Here is a 14598-nt window from a genome sequence, read left to right on the forward strand (position 1 = left end):
TGAAATAAAGACAGAGGCCAAGACCGGCTCACAGTAGAGTGACTAAATAATAAGGGTGGTATAAGGGGTAAAGAATAGTTGTCTGGGTGATGAGGAGTCAGCCATACATTTTGTCAGGAACCAATTAGATGCTGAATAAAAGCCCGCTGGCACCCCAGCCCTTATCGAGGAGTTTAAATAGGCCTTTTATAACGTTGTGCACAAGCAGGGTGATCATGCGTCATGTGCCAGTGCTATAAGAAGATAGTCAGACGTTTATCACAGTGTTGTGTGAAGATTTCAGGTTTTTTCCCAGACAATTTAATTTCATTATAATCTGCACAGAGCAAAGGAAACAAATCTAAAATTATAATATTTCTTCACATTGTAAAACATTATCTGCTGAGTGCATTAGACACCTGGAACGTTAATGAATTCCGTACGTTGCATTCATGTTTACAAAGCACTATACAGCTATTTTCATCATATTTACATATCGCGTATAAACATAAATGCAACTACATGACACGCTGAAGTAACCAGCAAACACCGGCAGTGGCCTATTTATTTAGTTCTGTTTACAGTTTGCTGTTTCATTTCAGACTATGGGGCCAGTGCAGTGTACGTGTTTTACTGTGTCTTTCTATTTGTCTTAAGCTTTGCATCCTATGACCACACTGCTTAGGGGCTGACACGTGTCGGGAGATACTGATTTGTTTCTAAGACTATGAGACTATTTCTCATTGGGCAGTCGGCACACGCTGTTGTTTAAACCACCCCAAAACCTGTCATACTTGATGTTTACTAACAAATAAACTAATTAGCACCTAGTCAAACTAATCAGCACCTATTCACATACACTAATCAGCACCTAGTCACATAAACTAATCAACACCTAGCCACATAAACTAATCAGTACCTAATCACATAAACTAATCAGCACCTAGCCACATAAACTAATCAGTACCTAGTCACATAAACGAATCAGCACCTAGCCACATAAACTAATCAGCACCTAGTCACATAAACTAATCAGCACCTAGCCACATAAACTAATCAGTACCGAGTCACATGAACTAATCAGCACCTAGTCACATAAACTAATCAGCACCTAGCCACATAAACTAATCAGTACCTAGTCACATAAACTAATCAGTACCTAGCCACATAAACTAATCAGTTCCTAGCCACATAAACTAATCAGTACCGAGTCACATAAACTATTCAGCACCTAGCCACAAACTAATCAGCAACTCCTCACAAACTAAATAGCACACTCACAAAAACTAATCAGCACCTAGTCACATAAACTAAACAGCACCTAGCCACAAACTAATCAGTACCTAGTCACATAAATAAACTAATCAACGTCATAGTCACATAAACTAATCAGTACCTAGTCACATAAACTAATCAGCACCTAAATAAACTAATCAGTACATAGTCACATAAATAAACTAATCAGCAAAGAAGTCACATAAACCAATCAGTACCTAGTCACATAAATAAACTAATAAGCACCTAGTCACATAAACTAATCAGTACCTAGTCACATAAATAAACTGATCAGCGCCTAGTCACATAAATAAACTAATAAGCGCATAGTCACATAAACTAATCAGTACCTAGTCACAAAAACTAATCAGTACCTAGTCACATAAACTGATCAGAGCCTAGTCACATAAATAAACTAATAAGCGCATAGCCACATAAATAAAATAATCAATACTAGTCACATAAACTAATCAGTACCTAGTCACATAAACTAATCAGTGCCTAGTCACATAAATAAATTAATCAGTACCTAGTCACATAAACTAATCAGCGCCTAGTCGCATAAACTAATCAGTGCCTAGTCACATAGGCTAATCAGCGCCTAGTCACATAAATAAACTAATCAGTACCTAGTCACATAAACTAATCAGCACCTAGTCACAAACTAATCAGCACCTAGTCACATAAATAAACTAATCAGTACCTAGTCACACAAATAAACTAATCAGCATCTTGACACATAAATAAACTAATCAGTGCCTAGTCACATAAATAAACTAATCAGTACCTAGTCACATAGGCTAATCAGCGCCTAGTCACATAAATAAACTAATCAATACCTACTCACAAACTAATCAGTACCTAGTCACAAACTAATCAGCACCTACTCACATAAACTAATCAGTACCTAGTCACATAAACTAATCAGTACCTAGTCACAAACTAATCAGCACTTAGTAACAAACTAATCAGCACCTAGTCATAAACGAATCAGCACCTAGCCATATTAACTAATCAGCACATATTCACAAACAAATCAGTACCTAGTCACATGAATAAACTAATCAGCACCTATTCACATAAACAAATCAGTACCTAGTCACATGAATAAACTAATCAGTACCTAGTGACATAAATAAACTAATCAGTACCTAGTGAATAAACTAATCAGTACCTAGTCACTTAAGTAAACTAATCAGTACCTAGTCACATAAATACACTGCTTAGCACCTACTAACAAACTAATCAGCACCTAATCACATAAATAAACTAACCAGTACCTATTCACATTGATAAACCAATTAGTACCGAGTCACATAAACTAATCAGCACATATTCACATAAACTAATCTGCACCTAGTCACATAAATAAACTAATAAGTACCTACTCACATAAACTAATCAGTACCTAGTCACATAAGCTAACAAGTACTTAGTCACATAAACTAATCAGTACCTAGTCAAATAAACTAATCAGTATCTAATCACATAAACTAATCAATACCTAGTCACATAAACTAATCAGCACCTAGTCACATAAACAAATCAGTACCTAGTCACATAAACTAATCAGTATCTATTCACATAAACTAATCAGTATCTAGTCACATAAACTAATCAGTATCTATTCACATAAACTAATCAATACCTAGTCAGATAAATAAACTAATCAGCATCTAGTCACAAACTAATCATTACCGAGTCACATAAATAGACTAATCAGTACCTAGTCACATAAATAAACAAATCAGTACCTAGTCACTAACTAATCAGTACTAGTCACATAAATAGACTAATCAGTACCTAGTCACAAAAACTAATCACACCTAGTCACAAAACTAATCGGCAGCTAGTCACAAAAACAGTTCTTGGTCACATAAATAAGCTAATCAGCACCTAGTCAAACTAATCAGTGCCTAGTCACATAAACTAATCAAGTGCCTAGTCACATAAATAACTAATCAGCACCTAGTCACATAAACTAATCAGCACCTAGTTACATAAACTAATCAGTGCCTAGTCACATAAACAAATCAGCGCCTAGTCACATAAATAAATGAATCAGCGCCTAGTCACATAAATAAACTAATCAGCACCTAGTCAAATAAACAAATCAGCACCTAGTCACATAAATAAACTAATAAGCACCTAGTAACAAACTAATCAGCACCTAGTCACATAAATAAACTAATAAGCACCTAGTCACATAAACTAATCAGTACCTAGTCACATAAATAAACTAATAAGCACCTAGTAAACTAATCAGCACCTAGTCACAAACTAATCAGCACCTAGTCACATAAATAAATTAATCAGTACCTAGTCACATAAACTAATCAGCGCCTAGTCGCATAAACTAATCAGTGCCTAGTCACATAGGCTAATCAGCGCCTAGTCACATAAATAAACTAATCAGTACCTAGTCACATAAACTAATCAGCACCTAGTCACAAACTAATCAGCACCTAGTCACATAAATAAACTAATCAGTACCTAGTCACACAAATAAACTAATCAGCATCTTGACACATAAATAAACTAATCAGTGCCTAGTCACATAAATAAACTAATCAGTACCTAGTCACATAGGCTAATCAGCGCCTAGTCACATAAATAAACTAATCAGTACCTACTCACAAACTAATCAGTACCTAGTCACAAACTAATCGGCACCTACTCACATAAACTAATCAGTACCTAGTCACATAAACTAATCAGTACCTAGTCACAAACTAATCAGCACTTAGTAACAAACTAATCAGCACTTAGTAACAAACTAATCAGCACCTAGCCATATTAACTAATCAGCACCTATTCACATAAACAAATCAGTACCTAGTCACATGAATAAACTAATCAACACCTATTCACATAAACAAATCAGTACCTAGTCACATGAATAAACTAATCAGTACCTAGTGACATAAATAAACTAATCAGTACCTAGTGAATAAACTAATCAGTACCTAGTCACATAAGTAAACTAATCAGTACCTAGTCACATAAGTAAACTAATCAGTACCTAGTCACATAAATACACTGCTTAGCACCTACTAACAAACTAATCAGCACCTAATCACATAAATAAACTAACCAGTACCTATTCACATTGATAAACCAATTAGTACCGAGTCACATAAACTAATTAGCACATATTCACATAAACTAATCTGCACCTAGTCACATAAATAAACTAATAAGTACCTACTCACATAAACTAATCAGTACCTAGTCACATAAGCTAACAAGTACTTAGTCACATAAACTAATCAGTACCTAGTCAAATAAACTAATCAGTATCTAATCACATAAACTAATCAATACCTAGTCACATAAATAAACTAATCAGCACCTAGTCACATAAACAAATCAGTACCTAGTCACATAAACTAATCAGTATCTATTCACATAAACTAATCAGTATCTAGTCACATAAACTAATCAGTACCTAGTCACATAAATAAACTAATCAGCGCCTAGTAGAGCTGCACCATTAATCGCGGTTTTAAACAGTGATTAATCGCCTCGGTTTAAAACCCGCAAGAGTACGCAATTTAAAAAATAATAATATTCAGAAAGTCATGAAAACGGAGGCGGAGAGGGAGGATGAGAGGCGGATCCATGTGCGGATGTGGACGGACCTGAGAATGCACGCAATACTGCAATTTGGGAAGAGATTAAAGTTTTTGGAGTCATCTGGGAGTGGTGTGGCGGTGGTCAAGCGATGGTGTGGCAGTGTATTGTACAAAAACTTTAAAAGTGCCTTACTTTTTTCTTTTTTTTTTTATTAACTATTTTGTGGTTTGTATTTTTATGCTCCAAGAATGTATTGGACATTGAGAAACATGTACAGTAAGATTCTGTAGTGTTAAATAAAAGTTTTATTGAAAAAATAAGGTGTTATAGCAATTTTTAATAAAATCTCAAATCGCAATCACGTTTTTTTTTGTTTTTTTTTAAATCTCGATTTTTCCCCATATCGCCCAGCCCTAGCGCCTAGTTACATAAACTAATCAGCACCTAGTCACTAACTAATCAGCACCTAGTCACAAAAACTAATTAGTTCTTGGTCACACAAATAAGCTAAACAGCACCTAGTCACAAACTAATCAGCACATAGTCACAAACTATTCAGCACCTAGTCACATAAATAAGCTAATAAGCACCTAGTCACAAACTAATCAGCACCTAGTCACATAAATAAGCTAACCAGCACCTAGTCACATAAATAAACTAATCAGTACCTAGTCACATAAACTAATCAGTACCTAGTCACATAAATAAACTAATAAGCACCTAGTAACATAAATAAACTAATCAGCACCTAGTCACATAAACTAATCCATACCTAGTTACATAAATAAACTAATCAGTATTTAGTCACATAAACTAATCAGTACCTAGTCACAAACTAATCAGCACCTAGTCACATAAACTAATAAGTACCTAGTCAAATAAATAAACTAATAAGCACCTAGTCACAAACTAATCAGCACTTGTTCACATAAACTAATCAGCACCTAGTCACAAACTAGTCAGCCCTTATTCACATAAACTAACCAACACCTAGTCACAAACTAATCAGCACTTGTTCACATAAACTAATCACCACCTAGTCACAAACTAATCAGCACCTAGTCACATAAAGTAATAAGTACCTAATCACATAAATAAACAAATTAACACCTAGTCACATAAACTAATCAGCACTTAGTCACATAAATAAACTAATCAGTACCTAGTCACATAAATAAACTAATCAGCGCCTAGTAGAGCTGCACGATTAATCGCAGGTTTTAAACAGTGATTAATCGACTCGGTTTAAAACCCGCAAGAGTACGCAATTTAAAAAATAATAATATTCAGATAGTCATGAAAACAGAGGCGGAGAGGGAGGATGAGAGGCGGACCCATGTGCGGATGTGGGCAGACCTGAGAATGCACGCAATACAGCAATTTGGGAAGAGATTATGCTTACCTGATAAATTTCTTTCTCTTGCGATGTATCGAGTCCACAGATTCATCCAATATTTGTGGGATATTCTCCTTCCAAACAGGAAGTGGCAAAGAGAGCACCCACAGCAGAGCTGTCTATATAGCTCCTCCCCTAACTCCACCCCTCAGTCATTTGACCGAAGGCTAGGAAGAAAAAGGAGAAACTATAGGGTGCAGAGGTGACTGAAGTTTTATAATAAAATATACTACCTGTCTTAAATAGACAGGGCGGGCCGTGGACTCGATACATCGCAAGAGAAAGAAATTTATCAGGTAAGCATAAATTTTGTTTTCTCTTGCAAGATGTATCGAGTCCACGGATTCATCCAATACTTGTGGGATACCAATACCAAAGCTTTAGGACACGGATGAAGGGAGGGACAAGATAGGTACCTAAACGGAAGGCACAACTGCTTGCAGAACCTTTCTCCCAAAAATAGCCTCCAAAGAAGCAAAAGTATAAAATTTGGAAAATTTGGAAAAAGTATGAAGCGAAGACCAAGTCGCTGCCTTACAAATCTGTTCAACAGAAGCCTCATTTTTAAAAGCCCATGTGGAAGCCACTGCTCTAGTAGAGTGAGCAGTAATCCTTTCAGGAGGCTGCTGGCCAGCAGTCTCATAAGCCAAACGGATGATGCTTTTCAGCCAAAAAGAAAGAGAGGTTGCCGTAGCCTTTTGACCTCTCCGCTTACCAGAATAAACAACAAACAATGAAGATGTTTGACGGAAATCTTTAGTTGCTTGTACGTAGAACTTTAAAGCACGAACCACATCTAGGTTGTGCAACAAACGTTCCTTCTTGGAAGAAGGATTAGGACACAGAGAAGGAACAACAATTTCCTGATTGATATTCCTATTAGAAACAACCTTAGGAAGAAATCCAGGTTTGGTACGCAAAACCACCTTATCAGCATGGAAAACAAGATAAGGTGATTCACACTGTAAAGCAGATAACTCAGAAACTCTTCGAGCCGAAGAGATAGCTACTAAAAACAGAACTTTCCAAGATAAGAGCTTAATATCTATGGAATGCAGAGGTTCAAACGGAACCCCTTGAAGAACTTTAAGAACTAAATTTAAACTCCATGACGGAGCAACAGGTTTAAACACAGGCTTGATTCTAACTAAAGCCTGACAAAATGCCTGAACGTCTGGAACATCCGCCAAACGCTTGTGTAAAAGGATAGACAAAGCAGATATTTGTCCCTTTAAGGAACTAGCTGATAATCCCTTCTCCAATCCTTCTTGGAGAAAGGATAATAGCCTAGGAATCCTGATCTTACTCCATGAGTAACCCTTGGAATCACACCAGTAAAGATATTTACGCCATATCTTATGATAGATTTTTCTGGTGACAGGCTTTCGAGCCTGAATCAAGGTATCAATGACCGATTCAGAGAAACCACGCTTTGCTAAAATCAAGCGTTCAATCTCCAAGCAGTCAGACGCAGAGAAAGTAGGTTTGGATGCTTGAATGGACCTTGAATCAGAAGGTCCTGCCTCAGCGGCAGAGTCCATGGTGGGAAGGATGACATGTCCACCAGGTCTGCATACCAAGTCCTGCGTGTCCACGCAGGTACTATCAAAATCACAGAAGCACTCTCCTGCTTGATTCTGGCAATCAGACAAGGAGAGGGAATGGTGGAAACACATAGGCCAGGTTGAAGGACCAGGGCACAGCTAGAGCATCTATCAGCACTGCCTGGGGATCCCTTGACCTGGACCCGTAACAAGGAAGCTTGGCGTTCTGACGAGATGCCATCAGATCCAATTCTGGTGTGCCCCATAGCTGAATCAGTTGGGCAAACACTTCCGGATGGAGCTCCCACTCCCGCGGATGAAAAGTCTGACGACTTAGGAAATCCGCCTCCCAGTTCTCCACCCCTGGGATATGGATTGCTGAAAGATGGCAAGAGTGAGTCTCTGCCCATCGGATTATTTTGGAAACCTCTATCATCGCTAGAGAACTCCTTGTTCCCCCTTGATGATTGATGTAAGCTACAGTCGTGATGTTGTCCGACTGAAATCTGATGAATTTGGCCGCAGCCAGTTGAGGCCACGCCTGAAGTGCATTGAATATCGCTCTCAGTTCCAGAATGTTTATCGGGAGGAGAGTCTCCTCCTGAGACCATAACCCCTGTGCTTTCAGGGAGTTCCAGACTGCACCCCAGCCCAGTAGGCTGGCATCTGTCGTAACTATGACCCACTCTGGTCTGCGGAAACACATTCCCCGAGACAGGTGAACCTGTGACAACCACCAGAGAAGATAATCTCTGGTCTCCTGATCCAGATCTATCTGAGGAGATAAATCTGCATAATCCCCATTCCACTGTTTGAGCATGCATAGTTGCAGCGGTCTGAGGTGTAGGCGAGCAAACGGAACTATGTCCATTGCCGCTACCATTAGTCCGATTACCTCCATACACTGAGCCACTGACGGCTGAGGAATGGAATGAAGAGCTCGGCAGGTGGTTACGAGTTTTAATTTCCTGACCTCCGTCAGAAATATTTTCATTTCTACCGAGTCTATCAGAGTTCCTAGGAAGGAAACTCTTGTGAGAGGGAAGAGAGAACTCTATTTTATGTTCACCTTCCACCCATGAGATCTCAGAAAAGCCAACACGATGTCCGTGTGAGACTTGGCTAGTTGGAAAGTTGACGCTTGAATTAAGATGTCGTCTAGATAAGGCGCCACTGCTATGCCCTGCGGTCTTAGAACCACCTATAGGGACCCTAGCACTTTTGTGAAAATTCTGGGAGCCATGGCCAACCCGAAGGGAAGGGCCACGAACTGGTAATGTCTGTCCAAAAAGGCAAACCTGAGAAATCTGTGATGATCTCTGTGAATAGGGATGTGCAGATACGCATCCTTTAAGTCCATGGTGGTCATATATTGACCCTCCTGGATCAGTGGTAGAATAGTCCGAATAATCTCCATCTTGAAAGACGGGACTCTGAGGAATTTGTTTAGGATCTTGAGATCCAAGATTGGTCTGAAAGTTTCTTCTTTTTTGGGAACCACAAACAGGTTGGAGTAAAACCCTTGCCCCTGTTCCGCTCTTGGAACTGAGTGAATCACTCCCATGGTATGTAGGTCTTCTACACAGCGTAAGAACGCCTCTCTTTATGTCTGGTTAGCAGACAATTGAGAAATGTGAAATCTCCCCCTTGGGGGGAATCTTTGAAGTCCAGAAGATATCCCTGGGAAACAATTTCTAAACCCCAGGAATTGTGAACATCTCTTGCCCAAGCCTGAGCGAAGAGAAAGAGTCTGCCCCCTACTAGATCTGGTCCCGGATCGGGGGCTACCCCTTCATGCTGTCTTGGAGGCAGCTGCAGGCTTTTTGGCCTGTTTACCCTTGTTCCAAGCCTTGTTAGTTCTCCAGACTGACTTGGATTGAGCAAAATTCCCCTCTTGCTTTGCAGCAGGGGAAGCTGAAGTGGGACCACTCTTGAAGTTTCGAAAAGAACGAAAATTATTCTGTTTGGTCCTTATCTTATTTGTTTTGTCACCACAATCACTTTACCCTTCCTTATTGCTTAGCGCCGGCAAAGAGAATGACTGGGGGGTGGAGTTAGGGGAGGAGCTATAAAGACAGCTCTGCTGTGGGTGCTCTCTTTGCCACTTCCTGTTGGGAAGGAGAATATCCCACAAGTATTGGATGAATACGTGGACTCGATACATCTTGCAAGAGAAAGAGTGTTTTTGGAGTCATCTGGGAGTGGTGTGGCGGTGGTCAAGCGATGGTGTGGCGGTGTATTGTACAAAAACTTTAAAGTGCCTTACTTTTTTTTTATTATTATTAACTATTTTGTGGTTTGTATTTTTATGCTCCAAGAGTGTATTGGACATTGAGAAACATGTACAGTAAGATTCTGTAGTGTTAAATAAATGTTTTATTGAAAAAATAAGGTATATAGCAATTTTTAATAAAATCTCAAATCGCAATCACGTTTTTAAATAAAAAAAAAATCTCGATTTTCCCCCCCATATCGCCCAGCCCTAGCGCCTAGTCACTAACTAATCAGCACCTAGTCACAAAAACTAATCAGCACCTAGTCACAAAAACTAATTAGTTCTTGGTCACATAAATAATCTAAACAGCACCGAGTCACAAACTAATCAGCACCTAGTCACAAACTAATCAGCACCTAGTCACATAAATAAGCTAATCAGTACCTAGCCACATAAACTAATCAGCACGTATTAACATAAATTAACTAATCAGCACCTAGTCAAACTAATCAGCACATAGTCATCAGTGAGGTGCAGACATATCCCTCTAGGCACACTGAGCAACGAGGCCACGTCTGGATTCCTGCATCGCACTTAGGGAGACTTCACTAAGCGTCATAATTTGCATAAATAACAAGAGAGAAGCACTCAACCTGGGAACGAACAATAACATAATAGCTTGTTCTATGGCTAGTTACCACCCAAGAAGCAGCCTCTTTTTGCTCAACATGTCCCTTTCACAGAGAAGAACTTTCCTAAAGCATATCAGTCTGATCCTGACTTAACAGTACAGTCCAGCCCCGAAATACCAGGCAATCCCCCTCTGAACAAGGGAAACGCTATGCTACAGGAAAGTTCTTCTCTGTGAAAGGCACATGTTGAGCAAAAAGAGGCTGCTTCTTGGGTGGTAACTAGCCATAGAACAAGCTATTATGCTATTGGTCGTTCCCAGGTTGAGCGCTTCTCTCTTGTTATTTATGCAAATTATGAAACTTAGGGAAGTCTCCCTTAGTGTGATGCGGGAATCCAGACGTGGCCTCGTTGCTCAGTTTGCCTAGAGGGATATGGCTGCACCTCACTGACGACTATGACTATAAAGTATATATATGCATTTATGTGTTTATATATGTAAATATGTAAGTGCAGACATGCATTATTCTAGACATATACATACACACACTAACACATATATATATATATATATATATATATATATATATAGATATAGATTATATATATATATATATATATATAAGCGGACCCATTGCTGTGATGTACCTGTGTGATCTCTGGAGTGTTTCAACTTTTAACCTTGTTTAAATAAAGACTGTGATTTTTATTACTATAAACCGCTGTCTGCACCATTTTTTCTTTGCTATATATAATATATATATATATATATATATATATATATATATATATATATATATATATATATATACACACACACACACACTTTTGAGCCCTTTCCAGTCAAATACCTTGAAATATCCAATATTTTAACTATAAATATCTGAAAAAAACTATTATTTATTTATGTGACTAAGTGCTGATTAGTTTGTGACTAGGTACTGATTCGTTTATGTATGTAACTAGGTGCTGATTAGTTTACGGGACTAGGTACTGATTAATTTATTTATGTGACTAAGTGCTGATTAGTTTGAATAGGTACTGATTATTTTATGTATGTAACTAGGTACTGATTAGTTTATTTATGGGACTAGGTACTGATTAATTTATGTGACTAAGTGCTGATTAGTTTGTAACTAGGTACTGATTAGTTTATTTATGGGACTTGGTACTGATTAGTTTGTGACTAGGTGCTGATTAGTTTATTCATGTGACAAGGTACTGAGTTTATGTGACTATATGCTAATTAGTTTGTGTGTCTAGGTGTAATTAGTTTATTTATGTGAGTAGGTGCTGATTAGTTTGTGACTAGGTACTGATTAGTTTATGTGACTAAGTGCTGATTAGTTTGTGACTAGGTACTGATAGTTTATGTATGTAACTAGGTACTGATTAGTTTATTTATGTGACTAGGTACTGATTAGTTTATGTGACTAGGTGCTGATTAGTTTATTTATGTGACTAGGTGCTGATTAGATGGTGACTAGGTGTTGATTAGTTTATTTATGTGACTAGGTGCTGATTAGCTTGTGACTAGGTACTGATTAGTTTATGCGAATAAGTGCTGTTTAGTTTGTGACTATGTGCTGATTAGTTTATTTATTTGACTAGGTACTGATTAATTTATGTAACTAGGTGCTTATTAGTTTGTGACTAGGTGCTGATTAGTTTATTTGACTAGTTACTAATTAGTTAGACTAGGTGCTATTAGTTTATGTAACTAGTTGCTGATTAGTTTATGTGACTAGGTGCTGATTAGTTTATGTGAATAAGTGCTGAATAGTTTGTGACTAGATGCTGATTAGTTTATTTATGTGACTGGGTACTGATTAGGTTATGTGATTAGGTACTGATTAGTTTATTTATGCGACTAGGTACCGATTAGTTTATGTGACTAGGTACCGATTAGTTTTACTAGGTACTGATTAGTTTATGTGACTAGGTACTGATTAGTTTTACTAGGTACTGATTATTTATGTGACTAGGTACTGATAAGTTTGTGAGTAGGTGCTGATTAGTTTATGTGACTAGGTGCTGATTAGTTTATGTGATTAGGTACTGATTAGTTAATTTTGTGACTAGGTGCTGATTAGTTTATTTAACAAGGTGCTGATTAGTTTGTGACTAGGTGCTGATTAGTTTATTTGACTAGGTACTGATTAGTTTATGTGACTAGGTGCTGATTAGTTTATTTATGAGAATAGATGCTTAATATTTTGTGACTAGGTGCTGATTAGTTTATTTAACCAGTTGCTGATTGGTTTGTGACTAGATGCTGATTAGTTTTTTTGACTAGGTACTGATTAGTTTATGTGACTAGGTGCTGATTAGTTTATTTATGAGAATAGATGCTGAATATTTTGTGACTAGGTGCTGATTAGTTTATTTAACCAGTTGCTGATTGGTTTGTGACTAGATGCTGATTAGTTTTTTTGACTAGGTACTGATTAGTTTATGTAAATAGGTGCTGATTAGTTTATTTATGTGACTAGGTACTGATTAGTTTATGTGAATAAGTGCTGAATAGTGACTAGGTGCTGATTAGTTTATTTGTGACTAGGTACTGATTAGTTTATGTTACTAGGTACTGATTAGTTTATGTGACTAGGTACTGATTAGTTTATTTAAGTGATTAGGTACTGATTAGTTTATTTGACTATGTGCTGATTAGTGTATGTGAGTAGGTGCTGATTTGTTTATGTGACTAGGTACTGATTAGTTTATGTGATTAGGTACTGATTAGTTTATGTGATTAGGTACTGATTAGTTTATTTATGTGACTAGGTACTGATTAGTTTATGTGACTAGGTACTGATTAGTTTATTTATGTGACTAAGTACTGATTAGTTTATGTGACTAGGTAATGATTAGTTTATTTATGTGATTAGGTACTGATTAGTTTATTTATGTGACTAGGTACTGATTAGTTTGTGACTAGGTACTGATTAGTTTATGTAACTAGTGCTGATTATTTATTTATGTTTATTTATGTGACGAAGTGCTGATTAGTTTATTTGTGTGACTAGGTACTGAATAGTTTATGTGACTAGGTAATGATTAGTTTATTTATGTGATTAGGTACTGATTAGTTTATTTATGTGACTAGGTACTGATTAGTTTGTGACTAGGTACTGATCAGTTTATGTAACTAGTGCTGATTATTTATTTATGTTTATTTATGTGACGAAGTGCTGATTAGTTTATTTGTGTGACTAGGTACTGAATAGTTTATGTATGTGACTAAGTGTTGATTAGTTTATTTATGTGACTAAGTGCTGATTAGTTTGTGACTTGGTGCTGATTAGTTTATTTATGTGAATCAGTGCTCCAGTTATCCACTTCTCAAAGCGCTCAATGTTGCTTGTGTTGCTTATGCCATAAGCCTCCCAGGGTCTGATATCGATCTTATATCGATCTTATATACCTGTGCTCACTCTCCCCCAAATTTAATAGCAATATATGTGAAAACGAAGAGTTAGGAGCACCAGACAAATTCCGTAGATACAATATAAATTTTATTAAACATACAGCAGCTTCTAGTTAAAAAGAAACATCTCAGAAAACATCAAAAACAGACAAGAGTATAGTCCCGCTAATGCGTTTCGACATTAGCCATAGCGTGTAGGAACTGCATACATTGATTCTATTTAAAAGGCCTAACTCATTCTGATAGGTTAATTAAAAACAACCTACTCTTCTTCTGATTGGATAAGATGTAGGAATGTCTCCTAACAGATCACTGAAACAGGTGACACTAGGTAAAACATCAGACATATTAACTGTTGCTATGCTGACAAGTGTAGCATTAATGCTGCAAAAGTAAGAATAAAGTAGATATAAAATACATACATATAGGTATAATCATTCATAATATTTGGCAATCAAGCAATTATTGATTTAAAAAAAAATCCATCTTGTGTATATTTCTAATTATGAACCTTTACCTTGTGAAATTTCAAAAGTAATTTGTAGCCTTTGTATAC

This window comes from Bombina bombina, chromosome 8 (assembly GCF_027579735.1).
Source record: "Bombina bombina isolate aBomBom1 chromosome 8, aBomBom1.pri, whole genome shotgun sequence".
In the NCBI taxonomy this organism is placed as follows: Eukaryota; Metazoa; Chordata; class Amphibia; order Anura; family Bombinatoridae; genus Bombina; species Bombina bombina.